Source organism: Falco biarmicus, chromosome 3 (assembly GCF_023638135.1).
Source record: "Falco biarmicus isolate bFalBia1 chromosome 3, bFalBia1.pri, whole genome shotgun sequence".
NCBI lineage: Eukaryota > Metazoa > Chordata > Aves > Falconiformes > Falconidae > Falco > Falco biarmicus.
The window spans coordinates 9562711-9585181 of NC_079290.1; the positions used below are offsets into that span (position 1 = coordinate 9562711).

A 22471-nucleotide genomic window follows, 5' to 3' on the forward strand; every position below is an offset into this window, starting at 1 on the left:
GTGCCCTATTTATGAGCCTCCTTGCTGCCTGCATTTTAAGAGAATGCCTCCCTGCACAGATGACATTCAGTTTTCTAATTTGCTTTTAATAAGGCAATCCTTTTCAGAGATTTGTTTGCTTAAGATAATGAGGTAGGATTACAGAGGAATTAACTGCAATGCTATTAAGTTGGCTGTTGTGGTTTGTTGTTTTTTTTTTTTCCTTGGGTCTAGCCATATGCTTTCAGTTTGAAAGTAAGCTGAGATTTATTTTTCCTAGGCTACACAACAAATTCAAGACCAGAAGACAAAACGGCAGCTAAGGTTTTCTTCTTCGGAAGAATTAAGATACCAGTATCTTTGAGGTATGTTTGTTTTAGAAATGCTGTTAATTATTTATTAATCTTTCTGCTACGTATAAGAGTAGCGGTGAGTGCTTTTGAACATTAGTGACTTTTTCAGATCTTCAGATGTAGCTTGATTTGAAAGGAAACTCCAAAATATACTTTTTTTCTCCCCTTTTAAATAAGCATGGGGAATTAGTTATATATCTGCTTCTTTTTTATCTGGCACTATCTTCTCTTTAATGTGGGACGGTCTTTCTGTCTAGAAAATTAGATATAACCAGATGAAAATCTAAAAACCTAAAAGATTCTGTCTTATTTGTGACTTCACATTATAGCTTTCTTTATGCACCATAGTTACTGTGAAAAATTTACAAATAAGAATGTTCTGGAAAAAGCTGTAAACACTTTCCATTTTGCATGCAATATAGATTTCTATGTTTTAAATAGGTACAAGAAAGATTTCTTTCATCTAGATGTATAGAAAAGCATGATCTGGAAATAAATTACAAATAACTCAATAGGGGAGACAGTCATCAGTAGGTAGACTGAGGAATGAAGGATACACTAAGAAAATTAATCATTGCCTTTCCACAGGTTTTAAAATAGCCTATTTAACACTGTTTTTCAGTACAAAAATTGTTTGAACTTGGTAAATTGGATTCCACTTCTGTAAATGTACCAGCAAAGCTAGTGGGGTACTAAGAAAATGGAGTTGTTTCTAATTTCACTTTAGATGTAGTTATCACTTAGCATTTTCAGGAGCTTTAACAGAGCAAGTTATCGTCTTCATACAGTCAAAAATGCTGGGCCCCAGAAACTGGCATTTCAATTACACATGGGAAATATTTCTGTTTAATTTAACTTTTCTGCAACTCTATCCAAACCCTAGTTTTCTCTTTTCTTTGATACGTCAAGTTACAAAGGACAAGGTTTTTTTTCTCTTAGAGGAGGCATTTTTTTCACCAACAGTCATACTCAAATTCAGCTGTCTTTGATTACTTCAGTCCTCACCTGAAGCTCCCTTCTTTTTGCAGAAGGTATATCTCATCAGATAGGCTTTTGTCTTTTCTACATTACCATCAGATCTGTGCAATTTTTTTCATGTTTGACTTGATAGAAAGACCACATTGGAGTTTCGGCTAGTGGCACAGCTATCTCATGGCTTGTTAGTAATGCAAGCCTATGATGTGATACATACATTTTGTCTAAAAGCATTATTTTCTGCTTTAAAAAACCCCAAACCCCTATTGGTTTCATCCTCCCTCTAATCTTCAAAGGCTATATTTATTTCAGCTTTCTTTAAAAAATACCTACCTGCCCAAGAGTGGTGACCTCTAGGATTCTTCCTTTTTCATTTGCTTTAGATGTTTAGTAACAGGATTGCAGACTTCAGGGTTGAGAAGTTGAGTTCTGTAAGCTATCTTTGTATAATATTATTCACAATTAGTACATTCAGAGCACTTTTTTTACCTCCTAGCATTTGCAACCACAAATACCTCTCTTTTAATGTGAGTCTTGTTTCCTTGGAGAAGCAGTATTGGAAGTACTGTAATAAATGACAAGAGAGAAATCAGCAAATATATTTTCATGTTTAACCTATTATTTGCTTATCTGACAGCATACCTACATTTTATATTGGAAAAAAAATAAGACTGTTGTTGAACTTCTGGTGAGACTCTACACATGTGGCAGTGATGTCTAAGAACAATGATTTTTGATAAATGAAAAATCTTTGTTCCCGTTTTGTGACTCCCATTGAGATACTTACATATTCCGCAGGGCACAATTTGTCTCACAGATTGTATTTGATTTGTTGTCTAAGCATAAAAGCTCATAGTATCATTGTTAAAAGCACTGAGCTTTCAGAAGCATGGTAAGGCAGTATTTTTATATTCAGACATTAGAGCAAACATTGACAGGAAAAAGTATCTCATTTTACTCAGCCCGCTGAAGCAAGACAACAAGTGAAATATTTAATAGTAATCAGTATGCTTTAGCTTCATATGTGTTTGTGAAGTTGATATATGTTTGTCTAGCCTGATCCGTCAGTATTTTCATGCAATTTTTGTTATTATATAGTTTCTTAAGCCTTCTTAAAATCTTCATTTTCTCTCAGTTCTGGAGACATAATTGTAAAGCACCAGGCAAAATGTAATCCATTATAAGAAAAAAAAAAAAAGAAAAAAAAAAAAAGGCAAAACATGTCTGTCCTTTGTCATTCAATCTGGCACATTATTTAACCTTGTTCAGTTTAGTATTTCTGTCATTCATGGAGTTATGTGAATGCCCGGTTGCCATGTGATGTTAAATGGATTTTGAGTGGATTATTTAATCTACAGTTCAACATTTCTGACACTTCACAGAATAGTGTTACGGTCAGGTTACCCAAGTGACTTCAAATGACTCAGTAATGGTAGTTTCCATGGTAAACATAGTTCTCTGTGGCAGAGAGGACTCTGGCTTTCCTATGTGAGAATCTTTATGTTATATAATAATCAGAGTATGGGAGAGAGAATTTTTGTAGCCAAGAATTGTTCTTTGTGTATATACGTATACCTCTTCTTCCTCTGAGTCCTCACACTGGACCTTAAAAAGTGATTTTATGGTTATCTGAAGTTGTACTTTATATAAGTTAATGAAATAAATAAGTGGAAACTTGTAAATGCATTTAAACTATTCTTGTTCCTAATTAACCTGGAGTACATGTTACTGTTGGCTTACAGAGGCTCTGTACCAGATGTTGAGTGAAACTTCTCTATGTACCTTATATATCTATCTTTGTTTACTCCACGCGTAGTACTCCAACTTACATTTGTCTGTTCTGGGCACTCAAAGAACATAAGGTGTTCTCTGAAACTTAGAGCTCAGAGACTGTCTGAACCCGTAGGCTTCTCTGTGTGAAGATTTTTGATGTCCTGACAACTGTTGGAGCAGAACTTGTGGAGAATGGGAAACCATAGCAAACACAGTGATTTAATTTCTGTGACTTAGAACAAAGTTACCTGGTCTTCCCTGTGGTCCTGGGCATACATTGTCTTTATATATGCTTATACACACATAAAGCATGTGTGCAGTTTTACTATAGTACAGAATGCATACTGCATCCTTTTGATGAATCTACCTTTTAAAAATTAATATATGAAAATAGTTTATACATGGAGCACCCTAAATTTTGATAACCTTCTGTATGTCTCTGTGAAAACCTGACTTGATAGATGCAAATGGAACTTTCAGAGCTACCTTATTGCATATACATATACATGTAAGTGTGCGTGTATAATGGGGCTAAAAAACCCCTCATCATTCTTGCAAGGTTGAAATACAGAACTGAGATTCAATATTGCTGGATGCTGGCCTCACTTCTCAAGATATAAACCAAGAAATGAATGGCCTAAAGAAATAAGACTCTTAGTCAACACTGGATTTTAGTCTCCCTTAGTACTGTGAGAATAACTGACATTTTACTTCCCTGAAAATTCAGAAACATTGCAGAATGTTTTGAGTGGTTTGTCAAATTAAGTTGAAAAACATTTTAAAGGAGGAAGTTGGTTGAAGTTTACAAATAAAAGCCAACTTAAATTTTGGATATATAAAAATAAATATTCTAAGCTTTTCAAGGTTTTCTACTCTGAAAGTAATTTTTAAAACTGAAACATTGAAAATATTGAAACAATATTTCACAAATTGACATTTCTGGTTTCAGTGTCAGTATAAACAGAACAATGTTTTGCTCAGCTTTCAGAGTATTTGATTACATTTGCGCTAATGATGTAAAAGGGAGAAGCAGTTGATCAGAAATTTTCACCCTGTATTTCTTCAAAAAAGAAAAATAATTGTGGGACCATTTCAGATTATGTTGGTCGTAATTTTTATTTGGATTTTTTTTGCATAGCAACCACAATACGTAACTGTTCTTGGAAGCCATGAAAACAGTAGATATTCAACCATCTCATCCAAATATGTTAGAAGGATTTCAAGGTAAATTTCTAAAGCACAACATCAAAACTTAGGAGTAAAAAGTCAGTCATTATTGTGACCAGCATGGACTACAAGCCAGTTTAGTTGAAACCTGTCTGTAGTTTTCTTTTGTGCAACTATTCTTGTTTAGAAGTACAGCACCTAGGTATTCTGTAGTTTTTTTGCTATATCAATCTCAGGTTCAAGCAGCCTGTGTGCTCTGTTTTGGGGTCATAAAGAAAATCATCAGGTACTCATCAGATTGCTTTCTTACACGAATTCAGTGGCACGTACTTCCTATGGAACTACAGGTGGGGGTTGCCTGTGAAGTGTAACAGTGTGAGGAATCACGAAGGCAGCAAAGAATTAATTGCGTTTATCACTTCAGTTTAAGGAAGTGACTTAAGTTTCCTAACCAAAATGTCCAAGCTGCCAACCCCTCTGTGCCGAGGAGGCATATCAGTGTGCTGGGGCAGTGGGGCACCAGGTGACTGAAGGCTGGCAGGGCTCTGCCCTGCCCCTCCTGGCAGGCACAGTCCCACCACACCTGGGCTGAGGCAAGCTGCTGGGGACAGGGAGGTGAGCCAGGGCCCAGGTGCCTGGCAGTGGCGCAGGGCTGCCATGTGGGCTCTGCTGCAGAAGCCACCCTTTGAAGCAGCTTCAGAGTGGAAGGTGGGTTTCTTTCCTGCATTCCACGCATCCAGTAGGTGTGATCTAATCGGCAGGGGGTCAGTTATTTTGTATACAGCAGCTGGGTTACAATTAGCTAGTTCTGGCGTCTGCTAACCTGCTATTTGTAGTTGCACAGTGCTTGGTTTTGTTTATAAGATGTATTTAAAATCTAAAAGATCCAAAAAGACACTGACATTGAGACTTCTATTTCCAGTTTTCCCTGGAACTATACAATTCAAAATGTTACGGTTTTTACCTTCCCCAGTGAAATTCCAGGAAGTGAGCAGAAATACATAGACCTATTTTTTTCTTTCAGAACACATGGGAGCACAGCTTAAGACATGTCACTAACAGCACTCGAGAACTAGGATTTACAAATGCACGTTAGTTTTTATCCAAAATTTTATTATTTCTGTGGTCTGTTAGGTTTTTCTAGCAGTATGAATTACTTTTCCCAACAAATATTGATTATCCCTGTGAATTTTGCTTCCTGCTTCTTTCAGGTGTCTTTCTTTTACACAGGATCTTTATTATAACAGCAAAATAGTGCAGTATAACTCTTTAAAAATATGCATTAAAAAAGGACATCTCTTCAGCAGGAAAGAGTAATTGATATTTCTGTTTCTTACAGTGAAATGAGTTTAGTTTTAAAAGACAGTCAAGTTATAACAAAATAGTGCTTATATTAACCTGCAAGGTTGCTGAACAGGAATATGCACTAGCTTTATTTCTTCTAAATATTATAAAATTATAGTGTCCAGTTCTGGCTCAGACTCTGTGGAATTTTTCTGCTTATTTTTGATTGATCGGTTTTTATATGCTGAAGCTGATCAGTCCCCTCTTAAGATAACGTTCCAGCCATCTATAGATAGCACACAATTAACTGGAGGGGAAAAGGGGAAAACTGGAAAACCAGGAAGGAATACACAGAGCATCTCTCTTCTGTATTCTGTGTCAGTTTTAATGGGTCTGTAATTAGGTCACAGGACTGATTGATATCAGCACTTAGCTTCCTGGGTGACATCACCCTCTCCTTCATTCCCTAATAGGGATTAAGATGTCGACGCATAGAAAATTCTACTTCCTGGACAGAGAATAGTAACTAATTACACCAGTTGCAGACTTGACACTGGCTGAATTATTTACCAACATAGCAATGAAATGGAGACTAACAGAAGAAAGAGCACAGGGAGCATGTGAAAAGAGAACAGTTAGCTTGCAGCCCGTGCGTGTGAACAAGTTTGGTTTAGGGAAACAATGACAGAACTAGGCTGAGACAGGAACAATTGTGAGTAAAATGATGGTGTATTTTGAATGCTTAAGCAGAAAATGTGAGGCAAAAAAAAGCTTTGAGATGAAGTAAGAAGACAACTATTAGAATGCATGGCCAAATGTAAATGAATCTTGGCATGAGAGGACATCAGTGAGTGCCCAAAGAGTGTGCTATTCAAAGACAGTTTATTGAATGGAAAGAAAAAAATGAGAAGGGTGCCTTATACATATTTCTGTATATAGAAAACTCATAAATGCAGCAAAGGACACAGCTTAGAATGTTGCTTCTTAATTTAAAAACAGCTGCCATGTTTCAGATTGAACATACAAAGTTGTTTCTGTGTAAAACCACAATCCAGTAGTAACCTTTAACTCATCTTTATAAAATGTTTTACAATTTAGTTGCTGTATGGTGCAGTTGAAAGAACTTGATGCCACCATTAAGGACTTTTAATTTTGTTCTCAGGCAGCCTATCTCTTTTTTTCAGACTTTTACTTTTTGGGGATACTATTTGCCCAACACTGATTTTAATTTATAAGATGGAATACTTAAAAAGACAACTTCTGAGATTTTAGGATTTTTGTTGTTAAAAGAATGAAAAACTGAGGAAGTGTATTTTTCTGATCTTGCATGTTAAGACATAACTTGTGCTTGAGAGAGACTGCTGGCTGTGGTATAAGATGAACTTTACTTAAGACCAAACTATGAGGAACCACGTCAGACATGGCTATAAGAACTTACACCTGATTGTAGGAGTAGGCTGGAGCAGCACAATAAATGCCTGGCTATGGGAACAGAAAATTTGTCAAGTTTTGTGGTGAATGATTATGGTGCAGGAGTTGAGTCTCAGAGATTTCTATTAGAATTGTGAGTTGGAACTTAGTTCATGTGTGCTACATGTAAAAGGTTTGCTATCATTTTGATGTTCTGTGCAAACAATCCTCATACATACATCTGCAGTAAGTAAGTTGACTTGCATATATGTTTTCAAATAAATTAGGAAAGATGGTGGATATAATATTTGTATGTTATTTAATACAGGCTTTCATCATGTATCTATTTGCCACTTGTAATTTCTGAGCTTCAATGAAATGCACTGACATTTTGCTTTAACAGCTGTGTTAGTTTTCAAGTTACTTCTGTTGAGAGTTCTTAGTTCAAGTTTGTTGTAGGAAATAGTAAGGAAGTCCTATGAAATCCTGCTGCAGTACTGCTCTTGACAAAATGAAACTCAAATACACAGGTTTGATTTAGAAGCGCTAAGAATAGGCTTAATCCAAGTCTGCAAGCTCTAATTCAAAGTGATACAGAAGCTGTAATGAACAAAATGAATGGCTTAGTGGCACCTGGTCTGACAGCAGAAGCAGCAGAAATTAGAAATAAAGTGTTTCTCAGAGATTTAAAACAGCTGGGTGCATCCATTTTATTGTTACGGCTGGAGTCATCGGCATATTTTTCCCCAAGTCTCTCCTTCTATGCTCACTTTTAAAATAATGCTGCATTCTGTTAGCCAGTGGCTTAATAACTGATCTAAAGGCATCAAAACTTGTTATAGTTTTCCTGAAGTAGAGGGAGAGAAAGCAGAAGTAAATTTAAGTAAAACACCATGCTTCACAAAATAGTCTTCTCTAAAACTACCTGTGTTTCTGAGCAGTGTTTATCTAGTAATCATCAATATTATTGGAGGGGAAGGGGAGGGGACAGTGGGGAAGCAGTGGATACTAACAACCCTTGACAAATCATCTTAATCATCATTACCCAAAGGTTCTATCTCATTTACTTCCAGAGTTCAAATTCTAAGTAGAACTTGAGTCGTGAGTGAGAAGACAGCTGCTGCCCAGAATTTCCAGCCATAAAGTAGTTTGAATGGATAAGGCAGAGATAAGCTTCAAACGTCATACAGTCTAATGAGATTAATATAAATATTTGGACTTTTCTATTTTACACTGTGAGGAGTTCGACTAATATGTCATCTTCACAGGAAGAGTTAGATAGGTGTCATCGTTAGTTTAATTCCTGTGGCTTTCAGGAGTAGACAGGATCACGTTACAAAAAACCCAAAACAAACAAAAAAAACCCCAAGAAAAAACCCTGATGTTTTTCTAAAACGTTTAAAACTTGTGGATGGGCAGATGTCACACTCCTTTCTCACCTTCCTTCACTCTTGAAGCACACATGTGGGCTGATGGAGAAATCATTGATGTTTGACAACCTGCAGCAAGTATCTGCTGGTCTGCTCAGGCAAGGTTGCACTCTTCTCAAATGTTTTGATTCAGGAGACCTTGTGCTGACATTTCAGAAATAAATGAGACAGTCTGTTACTTTCAGGTTCGCTGTGGACTCATGCAGGTGTTTCTTTGACTGTACGTGCTTGTCACTTTTTTAACCACCTTTTATATCAGTTGTTTCCAACCTTTTCTAAAGGGATATTCACTACCCCCTTCCTGAACTTCATCAGCCCCTCTTCCTTGCCCCTCTGTGCGGACTCTTTTCTGATAGCTCACCCTCACTTGCTTCTACTGACATTTATCATGTCCTTGTTGCTGGCTTTGGCTAATGCCAGTGCAGCCCTCCAAAGTGCAAGTCCCAGCACACAGTTGTAGCTCCTTTAGCAGCACTTAGCTTTTCTAGACTCACCTTGACTGGCAGCACACTTTGCAATGCGTGGGGATCTTTCTTCATATTGATTTTTCATTTTTTTCATGTAAGGGTAGACTATGAACTAATCATATGATCCCACAAGCTGTGCTTCCATTAAGGTCCTGTACTACCTATATCTTAATTCATCTCTCCTCATTGCAAAGAGTAAGTTGAATAAAGTGCATGCCAGAATACTAACTTAATATTTTAATACCTTTTTTTAATTGAATGAAACTAGTGATCTATTAATGAACAGTTTGTTTTACATTTTTCATACATAGGTGCAGTAAGGAGCTTCTTATTTTCATTCAAGACAGACTTTTTCAGAGTATATAAAGAATTGCAGTTCTCCTTGGTTTAGTTCCTCAGATTCCTCAGGGAGTCTGAATGGGGAGACTCTGTGTTCAGCCCTGCAATATGTTCTGTGGCACCACTGAAATAGTTCTGGGTATTTGGAAGATAGAAGTCAGTGACCCAACTGCATAAATTCTTGCCCCTCTTCTTAATCCCACTGAATTAAACTGAACTTTGTTTTTCAAGAGCAGCAAGTGGATACACAAAAGTAATTGTTTTCCAAAGAAGGCTCAGACATATCCAAATTTGGAAAAAAAAAAAAAATGCATTATGCCTAAAGGGTTTAATATTCTGTTCTGCCATTGATAGACATGTGTAATCCCTATTAAAATGATTTATGCTAAACGTTGGCAGCTGATTTGATTCTGTAGTCTTCATCTGAATTGCTAAATTTCACAATAAATAATTATTCTTGGGATCTTTCCTGATGTGATGCAAAATTGTTTTTAGTGGATGTTTAAAGTAAATTAAAAAAATGGAATTAATATACCCTACCAATGGGTGAAACGCGTTTTTTAAACTTGTCCAAGGTGATTTACACATCATCTTAAAATTGTGACTCTGGGGGGAAAGGTTGAGTGACCATATTTTTGGGAGACTAATTATTCTTAATTTTCAAAAGTAATAAAGGACTGGAATTATAAAGCAAAAACCGTGGATGATAATAACACATTACTAAAGGCTTTAAGAACAGACATACAGGATTTAATTGAGAAACAGAAGGTCAGTGGTGCAGATGAGGCTAGAACGTAAACATCCCCAAGTGAGCACCCACGCAAGGCTTTATGTACATATAATTTTGCTGTAGAAACATACCTACACTGCTTCTGTAGCCAAGCTAGCTTATGTTTTCAAAAGCAATTGACAGCTGATAATTGACAGCTGACTGAACATTGCAGCTGAAGCATTTGAAGGAAATAAATAAAGAAATAATCAATTAATATGAGAAATCCTAGATAATGTATTTATTACTGTTTCCAAGTAACATACAAATAACATTTTTAAAGTGCATGTATATTATAGGTAAATTTCTTACCAGCAAGTGATGGTTGAGAAAGGGGAGTCATTTACATCCACATTTCTTTTTGTTGCGGTGTTTGTTTGTTTGTTGTTTGTTTTTTGGGTGGTGGTGGTGTTTGGTTTTTTTCTAAATTTGAGAAGTTTGCACCTTATTGATATTCCAGGCGCAACACAAAGTCCTTTATAGTACCCACTTTCCCGACCCTGCAAACTGCAAAACAATATTTGGTTTAGAAGGCAACAGAGCTGGAAGGAAACATGTTATTTATTATATGTTTGTTTATATTAAATTAGTTGTTTATGGAATGTTAGGTATATAGATAACCTTTAATTTAGAAAAACAACAGGTTTATTGTACTGAAACTTTTTTGTTAGTATTTGTGTATTTCAAGAAGTTTTTCCTTATAAGGTCATTGATTTTGGAATTGGACAGTAGCTATGATGTTCCATTCAAATAGATATGGCTTCTTCTTTGTGTAACATGACAGGAGTGTCTGTTTTCATCTTATTTTTTTTTTAAAGACAGGAACATCTATATATTGCAATGGGAAGGTGATACAGAATTAAATAATTAACTTACAGAGCATTAAATAAGTCAAATTAATTGAAGACCCTGCATTCAGTAGCACTGCTTCATTCTATCTCATCTGAGGTACTTTGGATTGCTAAAATTCTGGTGTTTTGCTGTATTTACTGCAAAGGAAAGAAAAATGGAAAATACACATACTAAGGAAAACCTCTGCAAGTTGAATACGCTTAGTGTAGTAACTTAAGAATTCTGTATTACTCTGTTATTGAAGAGCTTTCGGATTAACACGTAATGCCAGGCTTTCATTTTCATGGCATCTTTTGGAGCAAGGTAATATTATCTTTCAACAAGGTCTTCCTCAGGCAATCTGAAAATTCTATGACATGATACTTCTAAACTGCTTGAATATTTTTCATTTTAATAGGTCACATGGTCAATGATCTACCTCTTGGAGAAGAACAAGTAATAATTTGGTCACAGTTGCATAGTCTTCCAAATCCTAACAGAGTTTCATTGTGTTTCTTCTTGATGAAGTGACTTCAGCAAATTTGGAGGAAGAAGGCTGAAGCTTTAAACCTTATTATTCATCTTTGACATCTATGGTTTTAAACCAGTGTTAAGGTTAAATGGGAGTTCATTTACACACTATTTCATTTAGTAAGTGCTCTCATAATTAAATATAGATCCATGTAATTTAGTGGTAGAAAGAGAAATCCATTAAGATTCCTGATTAGGAAAAAGTGTTAACAGAACTGCAAATATTATAGAAATTTAGCTCCTGTTAAAGTAAATTAAGCACAAACCAATTCGTGTAGCATGAAAGAGATTGCTTGAACTGTAACTGACAAGAAATTTAAAAATTCCTTTTCATCATCTGTGTACACTGAAAGCAAAAGTAAATATAGATTTATGAAATCACTATAGTTGACAAAATTCATACAGATTTCATGCCTTTTGTAATGCATTTTGTTAGGCATAAGGGTTAATATTCTTGCAAATACTGATGAAACTGTCACAGATTTTAGGTTATTTCAGATATTATTTTTAAAACTAAAATTCCTAAAGTGAACTGAATTAAAAGATGTTTGCTTAGTACCTCTGGAAAAACAGGTAACCTTTGATAGTTACTAGTGCCTAAATTAGTATTTTATCTAAACTATCACTTTCAGGAAGTTATAAAAAGCAAAGGGCTGGTAAGCTTTACCTTTGACTTCAGTGGAGCTAAAAGTTCACCATCAATTTTAGCAATATTTAGAAAGTATAATGATCTGATAATAAGGAAACACAGAGGCTCATTTTACTATCATGAAGTTATAAATGCTCATATTTGGTTTTGGTTTGGTTCTGTAACTTTAAACATACACTTGGATGCAGCTGCATTAGAGCAACATGCTTTTCACCTAACCCTTGAAAATATCTTACCATTCCCATGGCTTTTCTGTCATGATGATATTAAAATGTATTTTGGCAAAGAGTTAATTCCTAAAAGTATTTGATGCTTCTTCCCCCAGTAAGGTGAAAAAATGTTGAAAATCTGTAACAGCAGTCGCAGCTTGGACTATGTTCAATGATGTCAGTCTAAATTTAGGACACTTTTTTATGCTGTCCTTACATTTCAATTACACTAACCCTTCAGTTATCCATTGTCCTTGGTCATTTTTACATTGGTTCAGATTATAAGTTTTTCTTTAACACGAAATTGTTGTTAAGTGTATGTGATACTAATAGGCGTAGACTTAATGTTCTACTAAATTGTCTCAGATGACTTGTTCTGCAATGCTGTGCCTGTGCCCATATGCCTATGCACAGGTGCTTTTTGCTCTTTCGATGCAAAGACAAAATGATGCAGATTTGGGGGAGGGATGAGTGGCAGGGTGTGAGGGCAGTGGAAGTTTGACTTTGTAGACCTCTGGCAGGGTGTGAGGGCAGTGGAAGTTTGACTTTGTAGACCTCTGGAGGTCCCTTCCAGTCTAAATGGTTCTGTGATTGTGTGGAGGATGACCTCTTCCCAGTAGCACTCTCTTAGGGTGTGCATGGTCTCAATCACATGATGTTAGAGCATCTGACCAGCAGTGGAGCATTCCCTCCTCCCTCTGCTGTGGTCTGGGCTGTCCAGCTCTGAATATAATGGCACTGAAAAAAACTTGATTAACTTTCTGTCCACCAGTCCATCACTACTGTCTCCAAGATACTTTTTGTTACAACAGCCTTCCATTTCTCATTAAGAAAAGCCCACCACCACCAACACCCCCGCCCCCCCCCCTAAAAAAAGCAAGCAAGCAAACAAACAAACAAACAAAACCACCAAGAAAAACCAGCTGAGTTCAAATTTCATTTCTATACTTGATTATTTTTTTAAAAAAAAAAACTGCCAGATAATGGAAAATTTTACAAATCAAGGAAAGGAGATTTTCCTCCCCCACATTCCAAACTTCTCTGTGCTTTTTGGACTGTAAGGCACCTTCCGGTTTAGATATGTAAATCTCATTAGCATGCTCTTTATACTCTTTTTCAGATCACTAATGAGGAATTTAATTAAAACATGACCTAGCACTCATCCCAGCAGCATTCACCAGACACCTCCTTTTGACATGATACAGTGCTGTTTTTCACTGATCCATGTTTTAAATACTAGCCAGTTTTCAAAGCAGTGATGAGCAGAGGTGGAACGCCACTTTACTAGGGACAAGTTACTGAATCCTAAAAAAAATGAAACATAAAAAGGTCTTCACTGAAACAAAATGAGCAGAATTCTACTCTGCCTCTCTCTGTGCAACAGCCTTGTTAATAAGCTACCAAACCCTGCTACCTCATAACTCAGGTTCAAAACAATGACATTCTATTTTTGGTATTAAGGAGATAGGAAAGATTAAAGGCAAATATTAACTGACAGGCTCTTGTCGTATTTTTCTAAGAATTATGTCATCAAGCCCTAAATTTACAGCTCTTCACTCTAAAGAATATTACATGGTAGCAGAGCTGGGGACATTTGTATTGAAGAAGAGATAAAACATTGCTTCACTGGTTTGGCCAGCTCCTTTAGTAATGCAGTTAAGCTGGCTACTCTTCACATGCTGCTTCAGGACTTCTCACTATGCAAGGAATTCCCTTCCTATATATTTTTTCACATCTGCTAGTGCCCAGATCTCATTACTAGTCACAATAAAACATAAAGAGGATAAGGAGGAGAGAAAGTGTAGTAGAAACTCTAGAGCAGGGTCAACTAGGGCAAGCTGCCCAGGGCTGCGTCTACTCAGGTTTTGAATATCTCCAAGGATGCCGGTATTTCCACAGCCTATAACAGTGTTCGTTCACCCCTCCAGTGAAACAAAGAGTCTGTGTGTGACCCGGTGCCTGTTGGAGCAGCAGTTCTAGGACACATTGACAGCTCAAATGGGCATAATGCCTGTGTATTGGAAATTTAATTGAACCTGAAGTACTGGTATGATAGATTTGATGAAGTATTCAGAAACATAGTGCATAACATTGATCACAGTTTGCTTATACTCTTAATTACCAAATCTAACCATACATAATGAAGCATGAGGTATTTTTTCCCACTGCTGTACATCAGAACATGTCTTATAAGTTTAGGTTTTAATCTTCTGCAGAAACCATGTTGATCATGTGTGGTGGATTTCGTATTCTGCAACATGCTGGTAAACCTAGAGAATTTTAAAATTGGCTTTAGTGAGTCTAATTATGGGTGGACCTGTTGTAGCATATCTCACTAGAGCTGTACCTACTACCTGTTTTCAGTATCAGCAGTCCATTGTTTTAATCAGGAATGATATGAATAAGGGTGAATTTAGGCAGTTATACTTGAATAATAGATTCGTAATGTGCAGTCCTTTGGACTACTGGAAAGATAAGGTTGGCATTAACTATTGAGGCACACTGCAGAAATAGCAGATACAAAGCTGACTATCAAGACATCCCCAAAACAAGGGCTGCTATAGAATGCTTAAGGGGAATAGTGGAAGCCCCTCTATTTGGGAAGCAGAAAAAAGTAGACAGACAATCTGTTTTATGGTATTTTTGAAGCTCTTCAAGTGTATTTCCAGAACTTGAATTTAATGGTATATTAGAAGCCTGCTTTATTAACTGTATTCTCTAAAATACATGAAAAAAGTTCCATGCAAAGATGATAAAGTGGCAGAAATATCTATTTAGAAGTAAGATGTATTTAGAATATTTACAAGAATATGAATGATAACATCTGATGAATGTCATTTAAGACATGCACTTGAACGTCAGTTAGAGCACTAGCTTGCTCTCCTTTAATGAATGAAATTGTATAGGAGAAGATTAATTGAAATGCATCAGTATGAAGAACGTCTAGCTCTGTACATCTCTTACCCCATTTCAGTTTCCTTCACCTATTCTTTCCAGCTGCAGTCTGTATTTCGGAGATGCTAGTCTCTTTCATTCTAATACAAAAGCTGAGTCACTCGCCCCCTGCCCCAACATCTCGCTTGAGGTTTCAAGATTCATCTTTTTGTCTTTCTGTTAAATAAAACTTATGTAGAAGATAGTCTTTTGGCATCATTCTTGAGGAAATGTGCTGTGATTCGTGATGAGGCTAGAATAAAATCTGGATTCTCCACTTCTGGAAAAGCAAATTTCCTGAGATTATAGAAGTTAGACCAGCCTCATAGCTGCAGAAGATAGTCAGTCTTTGAGTCGAAGATAATTAATTCCTCCTCAAAAAATCTTCTAGGGTGTATCAATATTATTTTATAATTAATCTGAGGTTAAGGCCTATGTTTGAAAAATAATGATCACAGTTTGAAATACCAGAGAGATTTTTCCTTTGTACTAAGCACCCCAAAAGGTATGTACTTTGAGAGTGATTGTCAAAGTCAATTTTAAAAACTAGACTATCTTCCTCAGATTAGGCAATAAGTGTAGAAATTCTTTGGGTTTAGTTCAAGTGTATTTATTTTAGACAATAAAAGATAGTGTTAACAAGTGTATTTAGAAATTTTGTGTTTCTTACTTCTTCATCCTGTGTCTAAAATAAGTAGGTCGTTATTGTCATTATAATGTCTAAACAGTAGTCTCCTTAGAAAAGACAAAACTAGCATAATATATTCTTCAGTGACATAACCCAGAAGCCTGGTTTAAGGCACAAGATTTTTATTTCAAGTCAACAGCAGTACTGGTCTGAGGCTTACTGTGTTTATGTTTTCAATATCTTCTGCCAAAAATGTTTGAAATACATAATTACCTATAGTTTTATTTCATGGTTTCCAGATGCTTTTCAAATAATCAGCATATTTGTTCTAATCGTATGTGTATTTGTTCTAAGAACTAATTTGATCTTAAGTATTTCACTTAGTGTGTAATACTGTGCCATATTTGCATCACATGATATGTAGTGAATGATAGATGAGGAGATTGGAAAGACTGGCTTAGTTATGTTTATCGTCTGCAGTTTATGAGCTTTATTGCTTCTCATGAAAATCTCCTTAAAATGCGAGTTCAAACATGCTGTAACACTGGGTAATAACAGTGTTAGCAAAAACACTGATAAAAAGAGAAAATTAGGTTCATGTACAGATTCTTCATTATTTTGAAAGATATCTATGTGGAAAGGTAGCTAATAAAAATAAGAAGTCTGCCGTTTGTCATAAAGTCAGTGTTGTGCTCTTCACCAACGTGTAGTGGACTAATTGAAGCGAGCTGAGCAGGTCAAGTCACGTTCCGTCTCAAGCAAGGCGCTGCAACTGCTACCAGTCTTTTCCCCCTCACACTCTGATAGTCACAGTAACTGATAACTCTTGAAGTAGGTCTTCCCAGTAGTCATTTGTGATATTCACTGGGCTTTCACACATCTCATTGGTAAGTAATACAGTGAAGACATAGCTTATTATATATTTTGGTTTTGATAAAAAAGATTGTACTGGGGTTAGGACAGCAACTTGATCATTTTTCCTGCAGCAAAATACTACATGAAAGAACAGTAAATTTGAGTGCTGAACTTTGATTCAAACTAGGCTGTATCTGTTGCCAGTAGGTTTCTTGGTTTTGTTTTGTGGGGTTTTTTTGTATTTTAAGTAGCTTTACAGGTGAAGTGTTACTGTCTGTGCAACTTCTCCCATCTCAGACACAGTTTCTGTTCTACTGATGTTACAGCAATGCATATTGGGAACCATTGCTGAGGACAGAACTATCTGATTTGAAAAGCATTCCATTCTGGATGAGGTACATTTAAAGGAGTTATGTGCTGATTTTATGTAACATCTAAGATAGTGGCACCTTTTAAGGATAGGTTGTGAAATGGGGCCAACTGATACGAACTGGAGTGGCGGAATCATTAGTGAGTCAATGGTATTAGTTCATATATGGATTTCATGCCAGATTTTCTTTCTTGGTGCTTTATTATCTGTAAGGGGGAAAAAAGTAAATATTGAAGAAACATGTATGAGAAGCTAGACATCATTCCTACAGTAATTTTAGGAGACCTCCAATGGATTTTGTATCTGACAAAATGTTGTAGCAATCAGTCAGCAAATTCCTTAGGCATGTGCATTATTTATTGAAAGTACGTGAGTGGTCCTCTTTATTTTGTATCTTTACATTTCACAGGTTTCAGAATAATTTTAGGACTTGGTTTACAAACAATTTTAGTAAATAATATAAATAGTAATGTTATTAGTAAATAATTAAGCAAATCTAAAAGGTCAAACGGAATCTTATTAATCAGTAACCTTAGGATATGGCCCTCTTGCTGTTGCCAGGTGATGTTACAGGCAATATTTTTCTTCTCCACGTCTAGTGGGTTTCGGTGTTACTACACCTTTTAATCTGAAATGTGTGGCTTATTGACAGCCTGCACTGAAATTTGTTTTCCAATATCTGCAGTACTATATTGTTAACCAAGATCTTTTAATCTGCTTTTAGCCACAGCATGCATTCCATTACATGGAAAAAAATTTACCATTCCTCCTACCAATCTCTTGTGCAAAGCCCTCTTTTTAAAAATTTGTTTTTACTGGAGATTAGACCTAGAAAATGTGTGAAAGGGTAACTGTCTGTCTTAGCAATAGGCACAATGGATGTGTGTATGTAGTAAATTAGTTAGAGGTAAAGAACTTCTCTTGATCATTCAGATATTTAAATTGTATTGAAAAATCATTCTACCAATCCTTTGCCAGTCAAATTAACACAAAGGACGTATTCTGCTAGCTGATATAACCTCATTTACTTCTCTACTATCAGATTTTTTCTGCTTCTTTGAACTTTTCATATAAGATATATGAGACCACACAAAGAGCTACAGTAGCTAAGATATAGAGGTGTCAGATGGCACACTGTTAAATAGGTGCCACTTGGCATGCCTTACTTTGGTATCATAGAGCCATGGAATCGTCTCGGTTGGAAAAGATCTTTTAAGATCGTTGAGTCCAACCGCTAACCTAGCCTTGCCAAGTCCACCACTACACCATGTCCCTATGTACCATATCTAAACATCTTCCAAATACCTCTAGGGATGGCGACCCAACCATTTCCCTGAACAGCCTGTTCCAGTGCCTGACAACCGTTTTGGTGAAGAATTGTTCTTGTCATCCAATGTAAACCTCCCCTGGCGCGAGTTGAGGCCATTTCCTGTTGTCCTATCGCTTGTCACTTGGGAGACTGACACCCACCTTGCTGCAAGTTATTTCCAAGTAGCCTAAATTTTCAGGGTAGATGTTGTTCGTCATGTTTGAAAGATGTAAAGCAAAATAAAGACATAATCAGCAATGTTTTGAGAATTATTTTTAAACCAAACTTTAACATCCTAGAGAAAACTTTTTTTGCAAATATTAGACTGATATGTGAATGATTTACTTAGGAATTCCTAATAAATGGTCCTTGGTAACCTAAATATATAAAATATTACAGCAAAATTTATGCTGTCAGAAAGCTTTACTATATGATAGACAAACAAAAAAGAAAATTATAAAATTATAAAGATACAAACAGTTCTTGAGCTTCCTGGCAGGCCTTGTACATCCCTTTTAGTATTTTGACTTATTTCAAGAGGATGGCTGACACTGTTTCAGAAAATATATATGTAATAATTTACATAACAAATATCCCAGATACAGGACCACTTGGCTGAATATGAGCTGTGCAAATATGTAGTTGTCATGGTTTGAGGTCCTAGTTGCATGTGCATGCTTCTTTGAGCTTAAACTATTGTCTTCTGCCTATTGTGATGAGGTCTTATTTTGCAGCTGATACAGAAAACATTGCATGTTATAATCATAATGTGGGCCTCTCACTTTTTGTGTTAGCTTGACTAAAATCTGAATACAATCGCTACATGTTATTTTCTTTCTAATGTATGCCTGATGTTTGACAAGTTAGTCATCACATGTAATCACACAATTGAATTACGCGTATTTCTGTGAATTCCGAACAGTAGCATGCAAACTAAGCAAGCATATTGTAATGATGCTTGTAAAATGTAGTTTAATATTGAACTTATTTACATAAGCAGAGCATTTGATAATAGTAGGAGACTAAAAAAGAATTAGAATTTTTCTATTTTTTTTTAAAGAAACTTGAGAAGATTAGCGTGGTGTGGACTGTACTACCTGCAGTACAGCTAGAACAATCTGCATTGTTCACCTACTTCGCTTTTAGTCCTTAATGATTTATTTTTGTATCTTAACAATTACATGACGTCTATGATGTTGGAATGTGATTTAAAAATAAAATCAAAATTCTTTAGGTGTGCTTCTGGTTTCTTTTAATGGGTAAGTCCTTTAGTGACCACTTTTTGATTTGGTCTAATGATGTATGAAACAACTTCTTAAAACTTGTTCTTTCTTTTTAAAGTATAAACCTTGTGTGGACTTGTTTGCCTTTTCATGGTGATTGTAGTTCATTTTTACTGTCAAAATTCTATATGATTACTGCAACAGTCATACACACAACAGACTAATTAACTAGATTTCACAGATATGAGCTGGAGAAAGGAAACCTATTAAGCCCTTTCTCTGTCTGCAAAACAGAGGCACAGGTAGGACAGGACTGTGGTGAATACCAGACAAGTTGTTCAAACCATTTTGGACACTGAAATCAGTAGCTTCATGCCCAACTGAATGATCTCTTCTTGAAAACAGTGTGTCCAAGTTGTAACATTTTTGTATTGTGACTTAATATGTATACATGTTGTAAATATTCACAGAAGACAGATGTATGTGTGTGTGTGTATACACATATGCAGAAATAAATAGTGGGTATGTCAAACATAGCCATAAAAAATTAGCAGAATAGAACCAAGTTCAGGTCTCTTAAGTCTTTGCCCAGAGACACTTGGTTTCATTCTCCCCAAGTCCATTATCTCTTCCATACAAAGCAATTTTATTTGCCTAGAGCAAGTACCCTCCCCCCATTAAGTGCAACTACTATTAATTTCATTATTAGTCTGCTTCAGTATTCTTTTTTCCCTAGTGCCAACCCATGCCCAGAGAAGATTAATTTTAGTGGTGTAATACCTGAAACTGTCTCAGTGTCAGGGCTTGGGACTCCCACAACTAAGGGTGGTTCTAGTGGCTTGAGTTGACATATTTAATATTTTAAAGTGTTTTAATATAAATTTGAAATTTTTGAGGGATTGCTGTCCTTAATTAAGTGATTGATTTATTCCCTGAAAATTTCAGAAGACTTAAGGATTGTGATTGGAAAATAAGGTATGAGCAGAAAATGAATCTTGCTTGCTGGAGTTTCATTTTTTTTGGAATTGTTTATAAAAATAGCTGTAAAGTCTGAATCATGACACAGTGCATGGGAAATAGATAGAAGACATAGGGGTTTCTATTCCTTATTCCTTAATCTCGGCAAAACTCCTTACTGTGCAGTGTGCCAAATCATATTTGGCCCTGAAATACAAATCTGTATATGAATTCTTATGATCTCACATTTCTATCAGCAAGTTAAAAAAGCAACATTAGCATTCATGAGATTATACCTATGATAGATAAGAGTTTTTATTTTCTAATGTAAACATCATTAAGTTCATAATTACCTTTCTGGTACATACCAACTCTTGACATTCAGTCTTGCCATTTGTCTATACTGTTTTATTCCCCAGAAAGATTCCTTTCAGCTGACAGGTGTTTTTTAATCTGTCAGGCTGCATAATTCAGTGTGTTTATCTACGATTTCAGAAATCATCTATTTATGTTTTAAAAGCTTTGTAATATAAACAGCTATGTCCTTCAGCCTGCTTTTCTGAGCAAAGTTAGAGATAATCAGCAGGAATTTATAATTTTATGGATGCAAAAAGCATTGAATTATCAGCTGATAAAACAACTGCATTCTGCGCATGTGTCTAGCTAAATTATAGGCAGTACATGTCACCACGCATTTTTTAAATTACAAAAGTGTTCATCAAAGAGCTGCTCTACAGTTATTAATTACTCTATATCCATATTAGTGTTTGTTAGACAGTTTTCTTGGGGTTTTTTTTGTTGTTTGGGTTTTTTTCTTTAGCATTCAAATGAATGTAAATGTCAACTCTTAATTAAAATTATTACTTGCTCATTCTTACATGGTATTGGAATGCTACAGTACCAATTATTTATTTCCAGTTGTCTAAACCAATAATAGTTTAGAGTAGTATCTATAAACTGAAAATGAACTTTTGTAAGCTGTGTTGTTCATTTTAATGATGGTCAACAATACTTTAAAAACTGTTTGATGAGGACTTGCATAGGTATTCAAGGACAATAAACGGGTGGAGATTCAGCCTATATAAGTTAAATTTTAAAGCTGTTAATTAAAATTGAATTTAAACTTTTATTTAGCAAGTCTGCAGACTAAGATATTACATGAGTAAAATGTATTTGTGGAGAACTTAATCTAACTTTCCAGTGGTGTTTCAAATGAAAACTGGCTTGAATTTTGATTGCTTCAATCTCAAGATACTAAGTTATTTTAACAGGGCTTTTTGAATTACTTGAACAACTACTTTCATCAGTAAATTTCAGATTTTATCTGTGGCACTTTGTATCATTCTCAGGGGAAAAAAAATAAAAATCTGTGAATATCCCTAGAGAAAAAAATATTCCTACTTTGGCAAGAGAAGTCCGTAATACACAAGATGGCACTGTTTCACTTGTGAAAACGTCTCATTTCCCTAGATAACTGTGAAAAATGTGATATGAGAGTGCAGAAGGGTTTATATTTTTGTATAATTGAAAATAAGATATTTGCATAGTTGAATAGTTTTGTTTATTATAGACAAAACAAACTATAACTATATAGATGAAAGATCACATAACCGAGGCCAGTGAAAATGTCTCCAAAGTCACTGTTCATAAAATTGAATGTATCAGGAATTGGAAATCAGATCTGAACTAAAATTCTGTGTGACTTGCTCTTTCACTTCTAAGAATTCCAGAGAATTTGGAATTTAGCTTTCAGGTAGTAGTTTTTCCCTAAATCTTCTCGGAGCTCCTCTGACATGCATAATAAGCATATGATCTCTAGGGTGCTACACTTTGCTTTCAATGTTAGCTTGTTAAGAGTAAGGGGTATGTGCTGAAGTGCATGGAAATCTCCTGCAGTGTAGAAGACTTCACTGTTTAATTAGGTCTTAAAGTCTAACATAGGTGTTAACTTGTAATTGAAAAAAAAAATTCTTTGTAAAGAGTATACAGAATATTTTCAAATATTTTTTTCTACTGTAGACATTTCTGA

General features: G+C 35.6%; 1 protein-coding gene across 4 annotated transcripts in view; it reads left to right on the forward strand.

The window, feature by feature from the left end:
- Window positions 1-234: 234 nt before the first annotated feature.
- Window positions 235-22471, forward strand: part of CDH18 (cadherin 18) — a 337108-nt gene continuing 314871 nt past the window's right edge. For all 4 annotated transcript variants that reach the window (XM_056333161.1, XM_056333167.1, XM_056333164.1 and 1 more), the window contains exon 1: window positions 235-344. The gene's annotated coding sequence lies outside the window, so the exon portion shown is untranslated. The remainder of the gene's footprint in view (window positions 345-22471) is intronic.